This window comes from Styela clava, chromosome 15 (genome assembly GCF_964204865.1).
Source record: "Styela clava chromosome 15, kaStyClav1.hap1.2, whole genome shotgun sequence".
NCBI classification, from domain to species: Eukaryota; Metazoa; Chordata; class Ascidiacea; order Stolidobranchia; family Styelidae; genus Styela; species Styela clava.
Window position 1 is genome coordinate 12,388,158 of NC_135264.1, and position 10,930 is coordinate 12,399,087.

Here is a 10,930-nt window from a genome sequence, read left to right on the forward strand (position 1 = left end):
TTCATCTATACTCTAGCTTGTTCTCGCGCTTGTTCTAAATAGCAATTCCCATATTTAATATAAATATAACCATATAAAGAATCAAGCTGTGTTGAACTTATTAAAATGCATTTTACTTGAGTAGATAATAAATTCAATTTATTCGGGTACTTTTTTCACTGTGTTCAGTTAAAGCCTCGGGACCTTGTATGAGCAACGCGCACACAATATGTTATACTAGACATTTAAGGAATCTGCACAATTTGAATATATATTTGTAGTTATATCAAAATGAGTAATTTTAAATCACAATGATTGATGAATATTTCGATTTGGCTTCAGATCTCAACAAGGAACTAGGCTCGCAGTCCTTCTAACTCAGCGGTCAAGTTATTGAGTGTCTTCCGGATAAATCTCGAGTAACTTACCTGCAAACTCGGATTGTCACAAATTAGGTGTACTTTTTCTTTTGTCTCGTTATTTTCTGACTTCTGGTCATGTGATTCCTAATAACCAATAGAGAAGCCTCTTCTCCCACTTCTCTTGCGCTGTCTTTGTTTCTTTATTATACTTACACTTTTTTCTTGCCACGTCAAAATTTGTCTGAGCCCAGGCGGTCTTTTCAAATTTGACGCCGCCAGGTAAGCAGATATTATTTTTGTGAATTTCTAAGTTTTATGGTTTATGTGCTTCATTGTGTCGCTAATCCTCGTACAACCCAACGCTTGTATTGCAGTCATTTTACAGCTATACTAATGCAGTTAAACTAAACTTAGGCCTACAATTATTGATTCAAATGTCTGCAAAGTGGAATTGAGTTTATCGGTTCTGAAATTGGTGTGAGGAATCTAAATCGGAGGCTGCAATGATTATTATTAGAGATAATGTTATTCCTTCAGTTAGGCCATAGAATAATACTAAATGATTTTGGGTGTGTGATTATTGAATCGAAGACGACGGCGTAAACAAATGGAGGCGATAGAGGACCGGGAAATGTTCAAGTAAGAAACTTGAATGTATTCAATTTTACGCTTTGGATAGCTTCCAAACATACTAATTACTGCTTTTTGAATTTAGCTTATATATATGTTAGCTTTTATTCAGCCTGTATATTGCATTCTATCTATATAATATATTTCAGATTATGTTTATGCAAACTGATTGAATGTAAACAAGCTGGAATTGTTTACTTACGGGAACTGCTGGGGCGATATAGACACAACGATAAAATAAGTATTCATCAAATTAGCAATTTCAGTTAAGACATAATATAGCACTAGATTGATATTGAGGAGGATATTTGTGTTGAATCAAAGAACCGGAGAAGATATGACTGTGCAAAGATGTTTAGACCATTTGATTTATAATATTCGCAGATTTTGGACATGTGTCAGATTTAACCACCGATAATAAGTCGAGGTTATTCTTGCTGACGAAGGAAAAAGTTTATTTTTCACTGGTTCATAGCGTTATGTAGATACTTTACACCTCAGATGAGCATGCTATGTCAACCTAATTTGGTCATCAGAGATGGAACGCCCAAATTAAGAGATTTTCCTTTTTTGCTGTATTCTAGTAGTATTCTCTCAACGACAATATTAATAATAAATTAAAGGGACAAAACTTGTGAAAGCTGTTCGAAAAAAAACATAAATTTTTCTTTTTTATTTAATATTTTTTTTTCAGTTTTTTTCTTCGGCCCTTTGTCTTAAGACCCTCAATAATTATTGTTTTGACTTTTTTATCTTCTGTTATCAAATGAAATTTTAATTTTCTGTTTAGGGGCAATTGTGTAATGTGTCCTGATGATTCTTAATGTCCGAACTTCAGTACTTGTTGTCAACTTCCTGATGGAAAGTATGGTTGTTGCGGACATCCATCTGTAAGTATTTAATAACTGGTATTTCTAAGTACTGGTGGAATTTGGAATCTATATTGTAAAATTTTATTTATTTTTGGATATGTGATATTTGTAATCAAGATAGGATAGGGTTTACATATTTATCCTGGGGGAGAGGAAAGGCGATAAGATGGATTAATCATATGATAAACCAAGGCCTCTCATTCGGTTACCAGCCCATGCCAGTTATGGGATTAATTGGCCAGTTATTTGTTTTCAGAAGCATGGACTTAATGGTGGCTAGTTTAAAATTCGTGATTACCGGTATATGAATTTTTTTGAGTGCAATATTTGTCAGGAAGAAATATATTTTATCAAGACTAAGTAATGATAACCTGAAAGATAAGAGAATTACTATTTAAAAGAGATTTTGATATCAGGATATGGAGGAAAACACTAAATATATTGCATTTCTTATAACACTCCATTATTTTTTTCAGGCCGTATGTTGTTCAGACCATTTGCATTGCTGTCCTCACGGCTTTGTCTGCGATTTGAAGAGTAGCAAATGTATTGGCAGACAAGATACCGGGAGTGAACCTTTGACGAAAATGACGATTGACGATCGCTCATACAATAATGAGATTTCTGCTGGATTGGATGAAATGTAAACTATAAACCTATGCATTTACAATAGTCTTGTGTGATTTTCATATTTTCTTCAGTATAATAGTATGAAATATTGCTACTAAGGTCCGTTAATTAATTTTTAGGGAACGTTATCTTACAATTTAATTTAATTTTCCATAATATCAATAATATGATCTCGTTGAAGCCAACTAGCCCTGAACCTGGACTTGAATTTCGTATTTTTTTTCAAGCCAGATCGCATTTCACAATGTCGAGCCCTTTAAAATCCATTTCACGTTCTCATATTTTAACGTCTTTTGGAATATAACAGTGTGAATACACTTTTGCATAACTTTGCAAATTCCATTCCTACCTTTAAAGTTCAAAAGATTTTGCTCAGCATTATTAGATTTACGGTAATAGCAATTGTTTTCATTGATTGAAATATTTGTGTTAATATCGTAATGACATTTGGGTTGATAAAATGATTTTTTTTTTCATTATCATTATCCCTTTGAATGAAATCACAATCAAATAGGAATTATGACCAATTGCAAGTATGTCGATTAGCGAGTTAATGTAATTATAATCTTGAAATTTTGGTTTCAGTTGGCCAAAATCCAGTTATCAAAATCAATTCTAAAGCACCCATTTTTATAGTTAAGTGATGTATGTAACATTTGTATTGAAATTACACGTTATGGCTGAAATCAACATATTTTATAACATCATTATGGTGAATATTAGTAATCAGTTTATTATCAAATGCATTCCCAAATTCAGTACCAGTTTTCCGAGATTTCGACAAATTTGAATGTATGTATAACAACTTTTTATGATTTCAATCTTCCATCCATCTTGGATACCTCTGACAAATATCGTTTTGTATTGTGGCCATGATCTAATCTTTAAAACTATCGGTTAAGTCCTCTTTGCTATTATGTGTTAAACAATTAATTTTTCTTATACAATGTTCTTTGTTTTGCATTTGTATTGCCTTTTTTGATTTAGTTCAGTGAAAATTGACCTGAAAAGTTCCAAGCTGTGCAATTTTGATCCATATTAAATAAGCATATTAAATCATGTTTTATCTTATGGCCTTTCTGGGGTAGGAATTCGTAATTCAGAATAACTTACATTCTTTTGGAGTTCTACCACCAAATTTCCAGAATAAAATCAGCAAAAGGTATTAGTGTTCGAAATGTCCAAGAGCGTTTGATTTTATTTGATATTTTTCCGTACAATTTAGTCTTTTTAGTAAAGGTATTTCGTTGGGGGCAAAGTGGCTTTTCCATGGGTGTGAATGTCGCCGGCTTGAGTGCATTTTATATTAAAGCTCTAAAATCCGTGGGCAGGAATGGCTACTGGTATTCATTCTCTTAGTAACCTTGTACAATGAATCTTCATGATTGGTGATTAATTTTTCGTAATTCGGGAGTATTGCTGCGCACAAGGGTAACATATTTTCATAGCGTTTGCTTGACATTGTTGTAGAAAATGCAGACTGCTTTTCTTGTATGATAACTCTAATGATCGATTATTTTATTTCGGTTCGTTTTGTCAATGAATTCTGGTTACAGAATCGAAGTTGGTTACAGGGGTCGAAGTTCACCTGCTTGGGTACCGGTATTCTTCATTAGGTATTTCAGCGTTGCTTAAGGTTGCCAACCGTCCTTTATTTCAAAAGACAATCCTTCAATTAAGCTTTTCGGTCCTTGTCCTCTTTAGCGTTTAGAAAAGATGCTAATTGTCCTTCATTCTTTCCGACGTCGTTTTGCCCGATAGTTATAGTACTGTTTGATAATATTCCGTTCTTAAAAAATCGCCTTCGTTTATGTATTTGCAAAAATTCTAGAGCATTTGAAGCTAGGCAACAACATAATGTTGATATGGATGACCTATTTGATGAAGTTGCACTCATTCAAAAAAAAATTTGGCACTTTGGCACGGTTTAAAGCCCTAAACTGTTTACAGAATGCAAAACAACAAGCAGTGAATGGCACTCTATCTTGAAATGTTTTATTCTTGAGTGTATTAATGTTTTCAAAATAGTTTCATTTGTGCTCTCAATTCCCGGAACCTCAGCTTATTGTGAACGCATTTTTAGTGTAATGTCATCTAAATCAGGGGTGCACAACTCAAATGAGGAATAAATATTTCAAAATAATCTTGTCGCGTGCCACGCACAATCTTTGGTATGGACCTTTCCCCGACCTCTGATCTAAAAATTCTTCCTTTACTTTACCATTGCAAAATTTTCGGTGCTTATTTTAGGATTGGTTACGCGAGTTGGCGCCTGTAAAATGGGATATTCGTTTCAAGCCATCTTTCTGAGTCATAGCATTCAACAATCTGTTTTTTAAAAGTACCGGCAAAGAATTTTAGCCTAGTCTATCACAGCTATATATATCTACACTAATTTTTGATTACTACAATTAAAATGGAAAAGTGAAATTTTAACGGAACATATGAAGAAGACATGGATGGGGGCTAAACCCTAAAGGCTTAGAAGATTACAAAGGATATCAATTCATGCCCGGATGTGGTTTTGAGGCCACTAAAAAGACAAAGTGATCATTGGATTATTTTATATATATATATTTACATATCTGAAACACAACTGAAAACTAACGAATAGAATTCAAAAACGCGAAAACGAGGTAATGTTTATGACCACGCCTTAAAATCTGTCTGAGCGAGAAAAGTGTCTGAGCGTCACTTTTTGCATCTTGCTGATTGGCCAATGTCACGAAGTAAACAAGGAAGTCGATGCTCGGGGAAACAACCTGTGTAAATGAACTCCCGTAAAACACACATCAAACAGATTTCAACAATAATATATAATAACGAATATCTATTTATTGAAACAATTTGATGTCCGGAAAAACTACTGATTTTGAAGTAAACGTGATATTTTAATGTATATCATAAAATTTTTTTTTCACGAAACCGTTCACGTGCCACGTATGAGCGAATGGCGTGCCAAATTTGGCACGAGTGCCTCGTGTTGTACAACCCTGATCTAAATGACGCAGTGAAAGGAACAGATGCTCCATACAATTAATGAAAAGTGAGCTTTTAATATCTACTTTAACTCGAAAGACACGTGTCGTGAATTTTCGGAAAGTCAGGGAAGAGTCGGTAGAAATATAACTTTAAGAATTATAAAATTATGCAACTGCAGAATTAGAGCTTGTTTGGGTCAATGTTAAATAAACAATAAATGAAAAACATATGAAGATTTTTTTAATATATCTTTTTAGCTTGTATATATTTTTTATTTCATTGTTTTATATTGTTCCTTCCTGCAAGTTACAAAATAAATGATGACGGTAATCTATGTTCTTCATTGAAACTTTCATAGTTGGCAACCCCAGCGTTGCTTCATTTTGGATATGGCATTAATTTTCATAAAATATTCATCTTCAACAAAATGAAAACCAATGTTAAAATGGGAAGAGAAAAATTTTACTAACACGCGTATAATTTTGATATTTAAAATTACTGCAATAAATGAAAAACAACAATCAATGACTATTACAATATAATCAATAATATACTTAAATAAAATATATATATGTAAAACAAATGAGCATGTAATATATCCAACATAATATTTATACATATCAATGGACGTAGAACGAATATGCAGGTCAGTATGAGAGAGATGAATTTCAAGGCGTAATAACAGTTGATGACCGGCGTTAAAAAACGGTACTCCCGAAGTATGTGAACCAGGATGGCGGACACCGGAACGTAGCATGTATACCAGGTTAGGGTTAGGCCATAATTTCAGATACAAATACTACGAGAGTCACTTGGCTTGTTCCGAAACTCGTAAAAGAACTAAAATGAGAAAAATTGGAATAAAATTATGGCCTAACCTGGTACACATATTACGTTCCACTGTCCGCCATCTTGGTTCACATAGTTCGGAAGTACCCAAAAAAACATGTTATTCGAGATTTTGTTTGCGATTGCTGTTACTGACTGGAAACGCATTTGACTATGGTCATTGAGAAATCTATTTGCCGAAAGAAATATCTGAATTCCGTAAAAAAGGGGTTCGGATATTGCTCTTGATTATTTCAAATTACGCGTTACTCTCATCGAAATAATTTTATATTTTGTCAGTTTACATCTTTCTTGCTTTCAGTTGTCCAAAACAGGAAAAAAGATTTAATACCAAAATCACGAGTTATATATACAATTACTTCGTACCGGAGGTACAGAATTTAGCACAACTCTCTGTAGGCTACTACCTAATAGCTGAGATTGATAAAAGTTTATTTTTTGTAAAAGTTTGAAATAAAAGTTTGACTATTGCACAACACAAGATTATTGTGGCCTTGAATTAACTTCATGAATTTGAAAAATATTTAGCGTTACTGCATTTTTTTTCCTCATTCCAATTATCAGCTGAGTGACTTTCAGATTTTTTGCGAACTTTTCCAAGGCACAATCAGTATATTTCTGAATGTTACAAAAGTTGCTAAAATGCAAAAAGTGTTTATAAGTATTCCAGTTTCATATACAACAACTGTTATTACACGAGGAATCGTCCTTGGAATTATTATTCCCACAAACACCATGGCGATTAAATCAACAACTATGGTAACACAGGCTGCTGATGCTGATCGGTAAATTGTTCGTTCAAGGTAGGTGAGCTCCCGGTACCATTTCCTAAGTTGAAACTTTGTGCAAATATTAGATGCATCACGGCAGCAAACGTCGTTAGGTTTTACCACCGTACTTTTGTGATCCTCCTCAATTTGCAAATGATTTCTGATTGTAACTTGAAATGATTTCTTTGCAACTTTAGTCCGCATCATTGGGTAGATGTACAATCCCAGTAGAGATAATTGGGATAGTACGAGTCCAGCTCCGAGTAAATAGTAACTGATATTGCCGACATTTTTTCCTTCACTGGTTCGAATGTCATCCGGTTTGAGCATACAACCATAGGGTCCCAAAGCGTAATCTTGAGGAATTGCAAAGACACATGTACATGCTATGGTTATGAGCGTTATACAAACGATAGAACAGCAACTAAAAATAATAACTTTTTTACCAACTATGGACGCAATGGCAGGATGTCCGTGTATGATTCTTTGGCGGAGCCACAAGAAAAGATACGTCATAAAACCTGATGCTCCGTGAACGAATGCTTGCGTATCCATCACGATTTCACACCAGTTAGGCGGATCTTTTGGTGGGTAAAACAGTGCATGATCTATGACTGATTTGATAAGTGTGATCCCGACTATTGCAACGGAACAAATATGCACCATTTTTTTGTCTCCAGTTCTCCCCATTTTCTTTCCCGTCCACTTATTAGTCTTGACTCCATATACGATAGTACTCAGTAACAACCAGATAGAAATCGCTACGTTAGTGAGGTTGATAACTTTAAACGTTGTTAATAGTGACGAAAAATCCTCAACATCTTTTATAAATGTTGCATTTTCAACTTTTGGAATTACTGTTATGGCGAATGAACTATTTTCAGCAATCATAACAACCATTATATAAGCTCAACTAAATTAAAACTGAAAGGTATGAACAACGTGTTTTCAGTGATGAAAATTGAGTTACTTGATTATGTTAATTTCTAAAATGGGCCAATGATTGATGTATTATCGCCCAAGATATTGATGTAGTTAGTTATCAAGTATACTGATGGTAGACGTATGCTATACACATTTAGTATCTCTCATAATAGTACTTAATGATACGATTTATGTAAATTCACTATTGGCAGAAAAAAAAAAATTGGCTGACAGTGCAGTCATTCAAATTATTTTTAATCATGATTGCTTCCTTGGAACTTGTTTTTTGGACAAAACATGAAATTAGACAAGTCGTAAACTATTAAAACCGATTTTTATTAACATTTTTAATTGGAAAGCTAAGATTCTCCATAGAAAGTAATCGAGGAATTTGAATGTGCTATTCTTTTTTTTTTGTTCGATCTTATATATATATATCTCAATTTACAACTACTATAAGCTTTCAAAATCGTACGATAAATATGCACTCATCCATCATAAGCTATACAGGATACACTAGGTAACAATCAGCGCTTTTTATGATTATTTCCTGGCCTTGTTATTATTTTCTATACAGATACCTATTTATAATAGGCCACACCAGCATTGATATCTGAAGCGCACTGTGAAAGCGGTTCAAGGAAATATCTTGTTTATGACGCACAATGCCTCTTCCGTCTGTATGTTAGTGAGCAGTTATGACAAGCATGTATTAAGGTAGCAATCATTTCATTACTTAGCATCAATGGCCTACTCTCCTTCGCTCGGTATCAAATTGTCTGAAGCAATGAGTATGACTTTTGAATCTACAAAATACGTATTTTTGTGAAACTAGCCTACAATATCACTGTTTTTGCTGATCAATATTTTTAGTATAGTATTTTTCATCGTTTGTAAATTAATCCTTTCATCTTTCTGTGAACAATATTGTCATAACGGACTTTGGGATTTGAATTGAATACAGAATTAAAATCCGTTTGTAAAGGAACCCTTCCATTCTTATGTAATCTTAGAGATTTGAATTTTTGTGAAATCCATAGTTGACATCTTTCTGCTTGTATTCGTATTTCTATCGCATCATTCATTTGGAGTTAGTAAAAACTCCGCAGAGTTGTCGTTTCTTTCCAGTAAAAAATATCTCGTCTGTAAATTTCTATTGTTGCATTTCCATTAAAATATTGACAAAGGCGACGGTAGTGTCATTTTATGTGAGCATAATTCTAGAAACGTTTTATAAATAACCGCTTTACCTGGTTTTCCTGCTTCGTAATTTTTTTTTTTTTCCGATTCGGTGTTTCGCTATTACAATATACTACACTGCTTATCTAAGCAAAGTTCATTCATTTTTCCTTTTCTAGTTGGGCCATTGTACACCGAATCCTGTCTTATAATGACGTTCAATGTCGAATTCCTCGCTTACAGCGATAGACTAACTAATCATGTGTCTTTATTGAATGAAGTGTATTGTGGAAAAGTACATCATTAAAACTTTGGCACTCGGCATCAACTTTTCGATGTTTTGCTAACGATATTTAATTGCCTAAAATTTTAGATAATCAACGACAAACCACTAGAATGATAATACAGCTAACACGTTTGCTAACTGCCGTTACCGTTACTGACCGTCATTGAAGTATCTGACAAAATATTATATGCTGGGAAATATGCAGACGTGCAGTAAGGCACTAGCGCGCTCACCGCTCAGCGTCCTCATACCGACAAAAAAGAACGATTCTTGGGGGTTCACTCTTTTGTACAACGAACAAAAACAAAATTAAATATTTCCCCATACTTCTACGGCCACCAAGTGTCCAATACTATGAATGAAGACGGGAATTGATTCGTTGCTGGAACATGTCTGTCTGCTTACTTATGTTTTCCACAAACAAGTATCTTTCCTCTTATAATAATCGAGTTATATAGCTATACCTACTCTACTAACATAACATCACTTGTGTCTGTTTACTGATTGTCTCAGCTAGTCAATTCAATTCTACGTCGGTTTTTCTGATTATTTGTATAACGAAACAACACCAAAAGCAATTTTTGATCATCCTCCAGCAAATGTGACGCGGGCCACTGATAATGTCGCGGGCCTCGGTTTGGACCACCCTGGCTTAGTATATGCGCAATGTCAGCAACGCTCGTATTTTTGAAATGATGAACAGGGCGAGCGGGCCAAAAAAGGTGGAAAATACTGGTATAGACAATACAAACGTTTCCTAAAACATATCGTTTGCTGCTTATTAGTCATACTTACTATAAGACGTCAGTGTTGTGTCAGGATGTAATCTTGGGGGACGATTTTCGAGTTTCACAGAGTTATTGTGTGATGAAAAAATACTTATGAATGATATTCTACGTCCTTACATATGATCAGCAGAAGTTGACTTTTATTTTCAATAATTTTCAGTAATCTGAGCCTGGTACTGAAGTGGTCATTTTACATTGGTACATAAAAGACATCAAAAGATAACATTTCGTGGAAAATGGCGAATCGAAAGAAAAGTTATACACAGTGGATGACCCGAATTGTCTCATCTTGAGATATTCAGTGATTCGAATATTCGTAAAAATAATTAATTTTATTCGGCGTAAATTATTATTCTATACCGAGAAAGGAGTCCCGTAAACGAGTGGCGCTCCGTTCATCTATACTTTAGCTTGTTCTCGCGCTTGTTCTAAATAGCAATTCCCATATTTAATATAAATATAACCATATAAAGAATCAAGCTGTGTTGAACTTATTAAAATGCATTTTACTTGAGTAGAATATAAATTCAATTTATTCGGGTACTTTTTTCACTGTGTTCACTTAAAGCCTCGGGACCTTGTATGAGCAACGCGCCCACAATATGCTAGACTAGACATTCAAGGAATCTGCACAATTTGAATATATATTTGTAGTTATATCAAAATGAATAATTTTAAA

At 34.0% G+C, this 10,930-nt stretch overlaps 1 long non-coding RNA gene across 1 annotated transcript; it reads left to right on the forward strand.

Annotated features, from left to right (window-relative positions):
- Positions 1-839: 839 nt before the first annotated feature.
- Positions 840-3,529, forward strand: LOC120333947 (uncharacterized). The gene is made up of 3 exons (XR_013468973.1): positions 840-980; positions 1,762-1,861; positions 2,320-3,529. It is a non-coding gene; the product is annotated as an uncharacterized LOC120333947 (long non-coding RNA).
- Positions 3,530-10,930: the final 7,401 nt, after the last annotated feature.